This window comes from Phyllostomus hastatus, unplaced genomic scaffold (genome assembly GCF_019186645.2).
Source record: "Phyllostomus hastatus isolate PE091 unplaced genomic scaffold, TTU_PhHast_1.1 phas_scaffold_1066, whole genome shotgun sequence".
NCBI classification, from domain to species: domain Eukaryota; kingdom Metazoa; phylum Chordata; class Mammalia; order Chiroptera; family Phyllostomidae; genus Phyllostomus; species Phyllostomus hastatus.
The window spans coordinates 20,098,840-20,114,134 of record NW_025334004.1 but is presented as its reverse complement, the minus strand read 5'-3'; the positions used below and the strand labels follow the sequence as shown (position 1 = coordinate 20,114,134).

At 36.1% G+C, this 15,295-nt stretch overlaps 1 protein-coding gene across 6 annotated transcripts in view; it reads right to left on the bottom strand.

Moving 5' to 3' along the window:
- ADD3 (adducin 3) overlaps window positions 1-15,295 on the bottom strand; it is a 125,636-nt gene that overhangs the window by 74,835 nt on the left and 35,506 nt on the right. For 2 of the 6 annotated variants that reach the window (XM_045854019.1, XM_045854020.1), the window contains exon 2: window positions 10,614-10,713. The exons of 3 other annotated variants lie outside the window; for them this stretch is intronic. The gene's annotated coding sequence lies outside the window, so the exon portion shown is untranslated. Of the gene's footprint in view, window positions 1-504; window positions 525-10,613; window positions 10,714-15,295 lie in introns of those variants that run through there. One more of the 6 variants, XM_045854021.1, reaches the window with a different exon arrangement.

Below are 15,295 nucleotides of genomic sequence, written 5' to 3'. Positions count from 1 at the left end.
GCATCTAACCCAGGCCAAGGCAACAAAGGTGAAAAGGAGCATTTCATAATGCAGCTAACATGTGATTTATGAATCATGCATATATATGTACATATGTGTGATTTATAAATTATAATTTAAAGCGATACAAGTTAGCAAAGCAAAATCAGCAGGAGCACGTTTTTGGCACTAGGAGCAGCATGAGTAAAAGCAATGGTATATTTGGGACCAATGATAATTAACAGCATGTCAGATCCTTGATTAGTTTGTAACACTGAAAAGAGGCTGTTAGATGGATACTCAGATGCCGAGGAGAGGTGCTTAGGCAAAACACCAGGAGATCATATTCCAAATGGTAGTTCTACACACAAAAATAAAAGAGGTTCAAAACAAAGGAAATAGTGATATACTCAAATGGGTGTGTTTAGAGGAGAGAGGAAGTGGTAAGCATTTTAACCAAGAAAACACTACAGAATTACTTTCAAAATAACAACCCCTTTCGATCTCCTGATTTTCCCAGCTTACCTCTTCAATCAATCAGAGCAGAGAACACGAGTGTTGCCACAGCTCTCACAAAGCACTATCCACCATGGGTCTGGTACACAAAAACAGAGCTAACTTTCAAAGAGGAAGTCACCATCTTGTCAGTTAGATGGTATACATTAGAAATGATTAGGTCAGCTGTATGAAAAGAGCAATAAAAGAACACGTGGACTGGAGAGAAGGAACTCCTTCTGAAATCCTGCCCTCTCCCACAGCAGGCTCTGCAATTTATGAACAGCTGGGAAATTTCCTTTTCACAGGAAAAGGATGACTTCTTCGTTCACATTCAAGTGGAAATGACAAAAACCACCTCACACAGAAAAAAGGAATTTCCTGAAGGAAGGAGACACAGCACTGCCTTTATTTAAACAAACACACAAACACACACACACAAAGCAAAATACATGCATAGACCTCTTTTTGCATAGACAGTCAGACCTCTTTTTCAAGAGATACAGGAGAAAATAACTAAATCAATGAAATGCTATGGTAGAAGTGAGCCTTAGTGGATTCATCATTTTTCCCAGTGGGTCATCTCAAGTGCAAATCTGCTTAAAGAGAATGATAAGAACATATTTGCACTTTATATTCATGCAGGGATTTTTATCTATAACATTTTGCAATGAGTACTCAGCCAGCCTCAGGTTTTCTTCCACACATACACAAAAGATCCATGTTTCATAACTAACTCATCATTAGTCCTTACAGTTCAAGTTATTTCAAAGACTTGATGCTTAAATGGTTTGTTCTTTAAATAAATTTACACTATACTAATTTGTAACAAGCATATTTGTGATCATTCAATAAAAAGTATTCTTGGAGTGCCTCCTACGCACTAAATACCAGTTCAAATGTTGGGGGCACAATGGAGAACCAGCTTCCTGCCCTCGAGGAACTTCCATTATTCACAACTGTGAAGAATATATTTAAAGAATCCCTTTGCCTAAGTCACTGCCCTCACACCCCACCTCTTATGAACAAGGACATCAAAGATTCTGCAACCAAAGGGACTCTTAAGGAAATCATTGGAAACTGTTAATAACCTAGTGTTTCCTTACATCACTGACCACAGGAATGCAAATGACTTGTAAAAAAGGTATGAATCTAGAAAAAGCCAAAATAATCTAATTATATAATTCCATCTTCCCACTAATATAGTCACTGCCCAACAGTCCCTTTGGAAACTGAAGATGACCAATCAAGAGAGTGTTCTTCATTTGTCCTAGATACATGGTGAGGGTACTTCTGAGGAAGGTTTTGGATTTTAAATTTATACCAGCGGTTTCCAATTCAATATTCTTGTGAATCTACTCAGTGTTAACTGGACAATAAATCTGACTTGTCCATTTATTACTTCCTTCTGTTAATTCTTGGTCAGAGCAAATTAACACTCTAAAGCACAAACTTCACTTTTCATTTTCTATTCTACTCCAAATCCTGGAATGATTTTGTAAAATGTTCCACTTCTTCCCAAGGTATAAAGGAAAGGTATTCTCCTAAGTCTGAAAATTATGTCTACTATTATTTGTGATGAGGGGGGAAACCCCTAATTTCAGGTAGGCAGTCATATTCAAAATAACGTTAGTTCCCAATATAAAAGAATGTCAAGGCTGATTTTTAAATCCTTGCTAGTTCCTCCTTGTACTTCACTGCTTTTTATAAATAGTACTCCTCATGTCTGAAATTGATCATTAAAGGAACTAACTAATTAGAAAACATAACATTTGCTCCAGGAATAGAAAGTCTGCAAATGCAAAATAGAAGTCATTCTGGTATGCAAGTTATTCATAGACTAAATATTATATATACATGTGAAGCTCATCAGAACCCTCTTGAATTATGCCAGCTCAAAAGGCTTCCCCTCCAAACTTAAGCCCTGGAACTTAGGGAGAGCGACAGTTAGGCAGCTAGTCAGCTCATTAACAACACTTGAAACTGTGATGTTATTTTTTGGATTAATGTCTTTGCTGACTTATAAAAATCTGTTTGCAATTCAACAGTCCTTAGGTCATAAGCTCATATATGCTACCACAGGCAGTATGTTAGTCTGCATGTGTAGCTAGGCCAAAAGATTTCATAGCGGTTAGCATGGATTTACAGTAAGTGTTCCATTTTACCATTACTGTCTCATTCCATTACGAATATTGTCACAACGGGCTTTTATGTCATCTAATAAAAACATTATGCAAAGAAAGTCTAAATTAGAAAAAGATTATGAAGCTCCTTCAATATGCATAGTGCCTTCAAGTTTACAACATACTTAAAAAAAGCTTATTTATTTATTTTTACAAAGAGGGGAAGGGAGGGAGAAAGAGAGGGAGAGAAACAGTGATGTGCAAGAGAAACATCGATTGGTTGGTTACCTCTCGCATGCACCTACAGGGGACCTGGCCTGCAACCTAGGCATGTGCCCTGACTGGGAATTGTACCAGTGACCCTTCAGTTTGCAGGCCAGCGCTCAATCCACCTAGCCACACCACCCAGGGCTACAACACTTTCATACCCGTTTCATTTTCTGCTCAAATCAACTTTGTAAAATTCCACCTCCATTACAGACCAGAATCCAGCAAGGACACAGAGTTAGTAAATGACAAAATTAGGACTGGAGTCCATGTTGTCTGATGCCTGTCTATTCTTAGGCAGGTGAGCTGTCATACTTTAGTCACTTGAAATTTCAGCTTATCAGTTTTTGAAATCTGCACTTTTCCTAGACTTATAATATGAAAAAAATCAAGGAAAAATGAAGTTATTAACATTGTAAATATTTGTAGATTTTGAACCTTAGATAATACCATTAGCCCAATGACCTACATTGCATAATTTGGTACCACACTTATATTTCAATTTTGTTTTACTGTGATAAAAACTCACAACTGTGATAAAACTTACAACTGTGACCGTTTTTAAGTGCACACCTCAGTGGTATTAAATACATTCATAATGAGCAACCATCACCACCACCCATCTCCACAGCTCTTTCCATCTTGTAAAACTGAAACTCTGTACTTAACAAACAATAACTTCTCACTTCCCTTCCCCTAGCCCACCATTTCGACTTTGTCTCTACCATTTTGACTACTCAAAGTATGTCATGTCGCCCTGGGTGGTGTGGCTCAGTGGATTGAGTGCTGGTCTGATTAGGAGGTTCAACTCCTAATCAGGGCACATGCCTGGGTTGTGGGCCAGGTCCCCAGTAGGGGGCGCATGAGAGGCAACCACACATTGATATTCCTCTCCTTCTCTTCCTCCCTCCATGCCCTGCTCTCTGAAAATAAACAAATAAAATATTCTTTAAAAGAGTATGTCATGTTAGTGGTATCACACACTATTCGTCTTTTTTTTTTGACAGACTTATTTCACTTAGCATAATGTCCTCAAGGTTCATTTTAAAGCAAAGTAATGTTCAGAAAGTACTATATGCTGCATTTTTTTTAAGTTAAGGATAACAGTGATAAGCGGCTGACTGGCCTATGTAAACACATTGATTTACCACTATTTTCTATATATCTACACAATGCCAAAATAATTGAGAACTCCTGAGCAAGAAATTCAGGAGTTCAATCAAATACTTTGAAAACTTCTTTCTGGATGTTTTATTATTATAGCTTATTCTTGTTTCTTGTCCTTCTGGTATTTTTTCCAGTTTGATCATGTCAATCAAGGAAGATTTCAGCAGCATTATAATAATAGTTAATATTGCTGGGCACTCCATGAGATGCAAAATACTTTACATGGGTTTCATTTAAGGATGAGAAAATTGGCTCCTAAAGATCGGCTTTCGTCCAGGATCTTGCAGCTAGATGGGTGGTAGTTCCAGATTATGAATCTAGGACTTCTAACTCCAAACTCAGTGCTCCACCAATTATGCACAAATAATATTAGCATTACCTGAGAGCACTAAAATATTTTGTGACTAAGAGTTATAGCCCTTCATCCTGATACTACATTTTTGAGTTCTAAAAATGTATTGTTATAAAAGTAATATATTCATATTTACATGTCATTCCCTAGAATTTTAATGTTTGTCAGGTACATTTTCATTATTTTCTCATCATAATATATAGAACATATATTATGTTCTATATTTTAGTTTTTAAATTAAGTTATATGATTGACATTTTATTCTAAGTCAGTATGTGTAGAATGATGTCATTCTTAATAGTCTCAGTGTACAATTACGCCAGTCAGACACTGTCAGAGCTTTTTTTTTAAATCCTAACCATCTCTGTTATATTGGACATCCTTGTATATCCAACTTGCACATTTTTTGGAAATAAAATGTAAGGCAAATTCGTAGAAATGGAATTGATGGGTCAAGGGGTGGGCCTGTTTAACCTCTGATAAATATTGACAAACTGCCTTCCACAAAAATTGAACCTAAAAGTCTCATCACCAGTGTACATATTAGAATTAAAGTTTTAAAGTTTCATGTACAACTGTGGTTCCAGGGAATTCTCTCCCACTCTTATTTCTATATTTGATGAAAACAATAATGCTCAAGAGAAAGGCATCAGTGGTTCTATCAATTCCCCAGAAAAGATTAGACTGCTGATGGTCCACGAAGGTTCCAATTATTAAGTGTTTTTTAAGTAAATAAACAAAAAAATTCAAGTTATAAAAGTAAATAAATAATTCAAATACATCTTGTAATGCAAACTTTACTACTTTAAATTCATACTACTGTGTGAGGCATATATAGAAAAAGGGCAGTTTAGGTACCAGAGCATACGCACTGGATTCTAACACAGTATTAGAAACACAAACGTAAAATATATCTAAACACCCAACAGTGACTGTAGAATCTAATCTGGAGTGTTTAATAATAACAACCAAAAAGATATGTTGAGAAATGCTCACTGAAAAGTGGAAAGCTATTTCATATCCCATTATCATTTGCCAGACACCAAAAAAATTCACATTAAGCCTGAGCAGAAACTGGCATTATTTAAATTTACCTACTTTAATTAGTCCTTCTGTATCTGGCTTATTTCTCTTAGCATAATGTTCTCCAGATTCATCCATTTTGTAGCATGTAACAGAATTTCATTTTTTAAAAAGATTTTATTTATCTATCTCTAGACAGAGGGGAAGGGAAGGAGAGAGGGAAAGAAACATCAATGTGTGGTTGCCTCTTGAGTGCCCCTCACAGGGGACCCGGCCCACAAACCAGGCATGTGCCCTGACTGGGAATTGAACCGGCAACCCCCTGGTTCGCAGGCCTGTACTCCATCCACTGAGCCAGACAGCCAGGGAAGAATTTCATTTTTTAAAAGGTTGACTAAATTCTATTGTTATGTATGTATGACATTTTGTTTGTCCATTTATCTGCCAATGGACATTTGGGTCATTTCCATCGTTTGACTATCGTGAATAATGCTGCTATGAACATTGGAAAGTCCCACTAGGAATTTCCAATTTCTCCACATCCTTGCCAATACTTGTTACTAACCATTTTTAATAAGAGCCATCTTAATGGCATAAAGTGATGTATCATGATTTTTTATTTGTATTTATTTCCCTAATGCCTAGTGATGTTGAACATCTTTTCATGTGTTTATTAGTCATTTGTACATTCTCTCTGCAAAAATGGCTGAGTCTCATTTTTATCCTTTTTTGAATTGGGTCATTTGCCTTGTTGTTGGGTTGTAAAGTTCTTTATATATTCTGGTTATCAATTCCTTAATGGACATATAATCTGCAAATACTTTTTTCTATTCTACAACTATTTTACTCTCTTGATACATAAGTTTTGATATATACAAATTCTAATTTTAAGTCCAAGTTCTGTTTTCTTTTGTTGCCTGTGCTTGTAGTATCATAGCCAAGAAATTATTACAAAATCCAATGTTATATACATCTTCTCTTATGTTTTCTTCTATGGGTTTTATAGTTTTAGCTCTTAGTTTAGGTTTCTGACTCATCTTGAGTTAATTTTTATATATGGTGAATGTTTTACCTTATCCTGTTGCATCAGGACATCCAGTTTTCCTAGTATCATCTGTTGGGAAAGACTGTCCTTCCTCTATTAAATGGTATTGGTGGGCATCCTAGTTGTAAGTCAACTAACCACATATGCAAGGGTTAATTTCTGGGGCAATAGTAATTTTGATAGTGTCAAACTGCCCTCCAAAAAAGATATATCAACTTACACTCCTTCTGATATTGAAAAGAATCTACTGTCCATTTCATCCAAGCACATGTTTAAGAGCAATATAATATGACTTGAGATAGGATATGTTTAATATTATACTTAGGTAAATCTTTTAAATAATGTTTGTATATACTATACTAGGTAAATCTTTTTGTAATATTTTTGTTTCAAATGGCTGGTGATTCTCATTAGTTGAGTATGATTTTAAAACATACTCACTTTTACTTTACCCCCCCCCCCAAGATATTCCCAAGATATTCTTTGACTGAAGATACACATGGAACTACTATTGGTGGTGAGAAAGTGCTAGAATTTAAGTTGTCCTTTATATTTGCTTCTCAGACACTCACTCACTTTTTTGTTCTGCAAATGAGTCTTTTTCCTATGGTTGTCTTTTCTTATTTTCCTAAAACACCTATGATAAATAGCCTGACAAATATCTCTCTGGTAGCCCCCTAATACTTATTTAAGATTCAAAGGAGAATAAATATTACAAGATAGGGTTTGTATGAATTTTCCTTTGTAAAAAGATTCTTAAGTGTCTGATTAAAAAGTACATAGGCCTCAACCTGAAAAGATTCTGATTTAGAAGACCTGGAATGGGACCCAGCCATCTATACGTGTAAAGTGCTAGCATCTGGTTCTAATGCATCTCCTTGTTTTAAGAACCACTAGAACTCATACGACCATCGTGACACTTGTATATAACAGCTCTGCATCACAGTGTATATTTACAGATGAGCAACATGAGGCTGAATCAGCCAAGGGACTTGCCCAAGGTCATGTAATAGAATCCAAGTCCTCCAACTATAAATACATTACACAAAACTGCCTAAGCCCAACATTATCCAATATTATGGTTGCTAAAAGTGTTAATTGGTATGTATCAACAAAAAAATTTTGTTGGAATTATTAAAAGATGATTTTTATAACCCATTTATTTAAACCAAAAAATACAAAAACAATTTTTTACACAAGTTTTAAACATGTAATGATCTATCAATAGGAAGACTCTTCTAGCTGCCCTATAGATAACTATTAAAGAGTAATGAATAACATATATTTAGTGACTTTGAACCAACTATCCTTATTATTGAGGAACACTAGGAAAGCATAACCCTTTAAGCATGTATTACCAGGTGACCTGGGGAAAATTATTCCACTGTTTTTTAGGATGGCAAATGCTTCATCTCAAAGTAGACAGCATTTGTGACTATGGACAAACTTCAATGACTTATGGTACACATTACTTTCAAATTGCACTGGATCTCAATACTTCTTGAATATGAACTCCATTGAAATAGCCCTGGCTGGTGTAGCTCAGTGGATTGACCAAAGGGTCGCTGGTTCGATTCCTAGTCAGGGCACATGCCTGGGTGGCAGGCTAGCTCCCCAGTGGGGGCTGCAGGAGAGGCTACCACACACTGATGTTTCTCTCTCTTTCTTTCTCCTTCCCTTCCCCTCTCTTTAAAAATAAATAAAATCTTAAAAACAAAACAAAAAACAAATTCCATTAAAATAAAACTAAAAAAGGGACAAATATCCTGAATTATGACAGTATTTCAGATTTTACTCCTTTTCAATTCCATGCTAAGTCGTTTACATATACACTGTATTTTGCTGTGTATAATGTGCTCCTGTGTATAATGCACACCCATGAATTGTGCACATTATACACAGGATTATCACACCCATGTATAACGTACATCCTTACTTTTCCCTCAAAAATTTGTCCAAAAAAATGGGCCTTATACACAATGAGCCAAGTTTCATTGGTATTACTTATCAACTAGGGATGTTCTGTGAATATTTTTAATGTTTTGAAGCTCATGATACAAAGGACAATACCTATGTTAGAGAATAGAATACAAAACTATATGAAATGTTTATCTTGATTCAATGTGTAAATGTCTAGGCTTCTAGCTGACTCATTTTCTCAAAAATCAAGTCATAAACATTAATCAAGTATAAAGTTCTGGCAACACAAAGATAATACATGATTCTTAGTGTCAAGGAACCATTGGTCTAATAGGCCAGAAGACACAATACAAAATGATAAAATTCTCACAAAAGGTTTTCCATAGGGTACACTCAGAAACTATAATATGTCATTTACATAACCAGAAGTTCATTCGTTCATTCATTCCTTCCTTCCACTGATTTTCCTCACCCAAGGACATTTTTTTTCATTGCTTTTAAAAGATTTAGAGAGAGAGCAAGGGAGAGAGAGAAACATCAATGTGAGAGAAAAATCATCCAATTACCTCCCATACTCAATCAACTGGGATCAAGCCTGCAACCTAGGAAAGTGCCCTGACCAGGATTTGAACCAAGCCTTTGGTTATAGGATGATGCTCGAACCAACTGAGCCATACCAGCCAGGGCCATAAGTTTCTTTTTTCTAAGTATTTAACAAAGTTTATTATAAAAGACTCATAAGAATACCTTCCCTAATTCTCTCATTCCTCCCAAACCAAAAATACTTTGAGCTACCACAGCCATTGATCTGTATCTTCCTACTACTTCATATTCCACAATGTAGTTATGTAAGTCCACAGCCTATCTTCCCCAATCAACTTGATATCCCACAGGAAATAATCTATTTCATGTTTATCTTTGTATCCTCTATTCTGCTTAGTACCAGCAGTAATTAAAATATTTGCTAAGTGAGGAATTCAATATAATAGTTGAAAATAGCATCTTAATTTCAAGGAATAAATGTAGCTTTAAAATTTTCCCAATCTACTCTTGGGAAAACTTATTCAGTGGAAAAATGAGGCTACAATGGTGATACTCCTCACCCCCAATAAAGACATGTTCTTTTTACCACATCATTCTTCCCAAGCATTCACTCTTGGTAGAAACATAAAAATAAAAAAGCGGACTGGATATGGTAATCATAAAAGTGGAATAACAGCAAAAGGGTGAGTAAAATATCCAGAAACCTTCAAAAGCAAATTACACAGTAAATGGCAGGAAATTGTAAGAAGAGACCAGCCGTACTTAAAAAAATAGAGTTGTTAGGAAAAAACTGAGAAGGATAAATTTCTTTTCATGATAATGTGAGAGCTTCTTTAAAATCATTAATTCAGATACAGCGGAACATAAATACTCATTCTCTCAAAAATATGCAGATTTGAAAACTTTCTATTACGATTGAAAGATATCAAACAAGTTTGACAGACATATAAATCCTATTTTTTAAAGGCTTAAAGTTATTTCATTGAAAAACAACTCATCTGCATTTAAAGGCCAAGAAAACCTCAAGTAAAGTGACAACTACTAAAAGAAAAAAAAAAAGAGGAGCAGGGAGAAAAGCTGACCTGTAAAGAATGAGCAGATGGACTGAAAACTGGACTGGTCCAACAACCATACAGACCATATGCAGCAAGGTCTCACCAGCATGCAACTTAAATGTAAACAAAATTACTATGCTCTCCATAGGCTATTCCACAGTTTGGAAATAAGTTTATTAAATCAACATTCTTGACCACTGAACCAGGATTAATTATTACTGGCCCAGTGCATGCAATTTGCCTAAAACCTAACATACAAGATAATTCATGAAAAAAGGAAAAGTGACCCATTAAAACTAATAAAAAGTATGCATTCTACTTTTTTCTCAAAGTTTTAATAACCAGTTTCTTATTATTATTAATATTTTACTTATTTTTAGAGAGGGGAAGTGGAAGGAGAAAGAGAGGAAGAGAAACATCAATGTGTGGTTGCCTCCCTTACACCCCTACTGTGGACCTGGCCTGCAACCCACGCATGTGCCCTGACTGGGAATCGAACCAGCGACCTTTTGATTTGCAGGCCGGTACTCAATCCACTGAGCCACGCCAGTCAGGGCAAGTTTTAATAACTAGTTTAGATCAAAACTGAATTTTCTTTGGTAAATACACCATTTTAGACAAAGAGCAAAATCAAACTGTATTACCATTAGTGCAAGTTTTCTTATGAAATAACTGGATGATGGAAAAACTGTTGAAGTAGTACTTATTTGTCATTATCAGGAGAATTAGACGTGCTTCCTGAGCCTAAGAAGTAAACAAAAGAAAAAAGAAAAAAGTACTAGATAAAACTCAGTTATGAGTAAGATTATTATATTACTGTATTAGTGTGATTAAATTAAAATCCACAATCCATGTTATTCAAGAATACTTCCAGATTAAAAATAGCATTTTTAATGAAAATAAATTAATGTTCTCTCTTTTTAAGTCATGCGGTTTTTGTAAAAAGGTTTACAAGATTATGTATTTCTCAGCTCACTAAACACTTCCGAACCACTTGGTCAAGACTGACTTAGACAGACACACTGCAATCATCAAGCAAAACACTCCTGCACTAGCCGAACCTCTTGAATGCCTGGGCTCTTGTCACCATCCGGATGCCTTGCTACCACAGCCCTCACTGCCTCCCTCACAAGAAGATAATATAGAATGCTAGTTTCATATAACTAATAATTATTTTAACGTGGTTATATTTCAAATCACCTCATTCTTTATGTTAGTGTGGTTCTAGTTTGCCCACAAACTAGGCAGCTGTTTTCTAATTATGGCGAGCTCTGATATAAACAATAATAATGCCTTTAAGAAACAACACCATTTAAAAATGACTATAGAATTCTTTACCTACAATTATCTAATCACAAAGTATATTTTCAAAGAATGAGGGGTCCTTTTGAAACATATCAAGTCAAAAGCTTCAAGGAGGAAATTTTTCTAGGTTAGAAAATTAACACTGTTGGTCCATGGATCCCAAGAGATTCCATGGATAAACTTCAGAAAATTTTGGGCTCTCTCAAATTAAATGCTGTTTTCCAGGAAGAATCCATTGCTTTCATCAGATTCTCAAGTGGCCTGTGACCCCCACAAAAGAAAGTGATATAAGTAGACAGGGGTTTCACATCCGGTTTCAACAGTACATGTCAATCAGCTGTGGGGTATCTAGCACAAACGCCTTGTTGCTAATTAAATACTCACGTTTGTGAAATATCTACTTTTTGAAATATATAATGAAACAGACCCAATGTGCTCTTCACATTAACATACCTTCTTACTTACTTGCACTTCTTGTACAACAGAGAGCAATGAAATTGTGCATAATTCTGGGCACATCTGTGAAAATGTGCTGCGCATGTGAACATCCTGTTACATGTAATCAGGTAGAAAAAAAGGCCTGAGGACCACTGATTTAAAACAATCCTCTCATTTTATAGATGAAGAAACTTAGGCTCAGAGCTTTTAAGTCATTTGTTCAAAGTCACAAAGGAGTCCTGTTGGAATTTGAATGAATCCCTACACTGGTATTTTCTTCCTACGAATTGCAGCTTATAAAGGAATGATTTGATAGTACTTTAGTTATTTGACAAAATTCTGCCTTTGACATACTTTTCTCATTCTGCACATTCACTTTGGACAATCTCATCTGTCTCCTACAACTGGAACTATCATTTCTCCTGTCATATTTCAAAAATCCCTATTTCCAATTCTGTTGAACTTCTTGTGCTCCAGATCTACATGTCACACTGTTCACTTTGTATCTCCCACTACTGTCCAAAGTCTCTCCACCTCAAATGATGAAAAATAAAACTCGTATTATCCACACATTCTTTTACAGTAGCAATTTTCAACCTTTTTCATCACATGGCACACATAAGCTAATTACTGAAATTCTGAGGCACACCAAAAATATGTTTTTTGCCAATTTGACAAAAATAACAGGTATAATTTTGAACCATTCACACCAGATGGCTATTATTGTGTTGGCTGTTGTAATTTTTTTACTTGACAATCTAAAGGAAAAGAGGTCAGTGCCCCTGACTAACAACTACTCAGGTATTGCATATTTAAAAAATGCTTTCGGCAGCACTGATAGAAAATTGCTGTTCTACAGAGATAGAGGTAAAGATAGAGAGAGCTCTTGGTCCCAGTTTCCTTTCTTCATGCCAGGAACCTAGGAGTTTTTTAATCTGACTTTCACCTCCCACATCCAGGTAGTAACTAATTCCTTCTGTTTTTACCATCCTTTCTCTCAGCCCAGTCTCTTCCTCTCCATCCCTGAGACTACAGATTTATTTTAGGCATTCATGTTCTCTCTCCTAGAATACTGTAATAATCTCTTTGTATTCAAAATTTTATCCCTCAATCTACTTTCAATACTACTGCCAAATGAGATTTCAAAAACAAAATCTGACCACATCACTCTACTTCCTATAAATCCTTCAGTGGCTCCCCATTTCTCAAAGAAGAGAGTTCAAATTCCTTAACATAGTATGTAAATTTCTCCATGATATAATCTTTGCTATAAAACTACTATCTGCTATACACTGCAATGAAAAAATGAATACTTAAATTTGCAACTAGTTACTCCTAATTATGAATGATGACCACTAAAAAGTACTGTACAAGTACACATACACTAATTGATTACACTGGATGAGTGCTGGGTAATCCTGCCAGTGTCAATGTTTTCAATCATGCTTCCTTCCCTTAGGGTGGCCCATTAATCACCTTTCATTCTTGGCAAAAGTTTCACACGATCTTTTTTCACTAGGGTAAGAAAAAAGGCACATCACATTTCCCACTAAGAGTATTCTCACCCAAACTTCACTCAAACAAGCATCTCTGGCAATGTCTAACATCTCATTTTAAGAGAAAGGGTTGGGAATCTGTGAAAAAATCAACTTTCCCTAATGATTTACTTAAAAAGAACACTGATACTTGTGGTAGGCAGCCTCTAAGATGCCCTACAATGTTTCCACCTTCCTGGTATTGGCAGGTAGGCAGTCCCTTCTCACACTGTATCGTGACTGATGTGAGAGAACAATCGCATTTGACAGAAGTACTTCTTGACAGAAGTGACGATGTACTTGCAAGATCCCCCCCGACACACACACACTCTCTCTCCACCATTTGTTCTGGGGGAAGCCAGCTGCCATATCTTAAGGACACTCAGCCCTGTGACAAGGCCTATTTGGCCAAGAATTGAAGCTCTCCAGCCCATGAGGAACTAAGGTGTGCCAGTAAGTGTGTGAGTTTGGAAGCAGATTCTCCTGCCTCGGGCAAGCCTTCAGATGACTAAAGCCAGCAGCTTGACTGCAACTTCAAAAAAGATCCTGAGCCAGACTCTAAGCTGCTCTTGGATTTCTGATCCACAGAAATTGTGAAATGATAAATGCTTGTTGTCCCAAACTGCTCAGTTTTGTTTATTTTAACATTGAGAGTGCTTATGCATGCTTTCCTCTTATAAAAATGGGGCACACAAATTCCTCTCACATTTCATCAGAAATCCATTAAGGCAGCATTTCTCAAACTTGAGTAAAATACAAACTTCTTTAAACTGTAGATTTATATAATTTATTTTTAATTATATTTTATTGATTATGCTATTACAGTTGTCCCAATTTTCCCCCCTTTGCCCCCTTCCACCCAACACCCCCAACTCACGCAGGCATTCCTCACACTATTGTTCATGTCCATTGGCCAAGCATGGAAGTTGCCTGGCTACTCCATTTCCTATACCACAACTTATATCCCTCTGGCTATTCTACAACTACCTATTTGTACTTCTTAATCTTCTCACTTCTTCACCCATTCCCCTACACCCCTTCCCATCTGGCAAATACAGAGAGCATTTTGGATATCAAAATGCTCTCTGTATTCATGACTCTGTCTCTGTTCTTCTTGTTTGCTTATTTTGTTTTTGAGATTCAATTGTTGATAGATAGGTATTTATTGATATTTCATTGTTCACAGTTTGATTTTTTTTAAATAAATCTCTTTTAACATCTCATATAATAATGGGTAGGTGACAATGAACTACTTTGGTTTTTTCTTGTCTGGGAAGCTCTTTATCTGCGCTTCGATTCTAAACGATATCTTTGCAGGGTATGGCAATCTTGGCTGTAGGTCCCTACTTTTCATGACTTTAAATATTTCTTGCTAATCCCTTATAGCCTGCAGTTTCTTTTGAGAAATCAGCTGACAGTCTTATGAGAACTCGCCTATAGGTAACTAACTGCTTTTCTCTCACTGCTTTTAAGATTCTCTCTTTATCTTTAAACTTTGGCATTTTTAGTATGATGTGTCTTGGAGTGGGCCTCTTTGTATCCATCTTGTTTAGGACTCTCTCTGCTTCTGGGATTTCCATGTCTATTTCCTTCACCAAAATTAGGGAAGTTTTCCATCATTTTTTCAGATAGATTTTTAATTTCTTGCTCTTTCTCTTCTCCTCTGGCACACCTATAATGCAAATGTTGAAACACTTGAAATTGTCCCAGAGGCTGCTAACACTAGCCTCATGTTTTTGGATTCTTTTTTTCTTATCTGAATGGATCTTTTTTATGCTATTGAGGTCCTCACTGAGTTCCATGAGATCCTTACAGTGTTTCGAACTCTGCTTCTGATAGATTGCTTATCTCTGCTTTGTTTAGCTCTGTCTCTGGAGTTTTGATCCTGTTCTTTTATTTGGGCCATGTTTCTTTGTCACATTTTGGCAGCCTCCCTGTGTTTGTTTCTATGTATTACGTAGAGCTACTATGACTCCCCTGTCCTGGTAGCATGGCCTAATATAGTAGGTATCCTGTAGGGTCCAGTGTCAGACTCCCCTATCACCCAA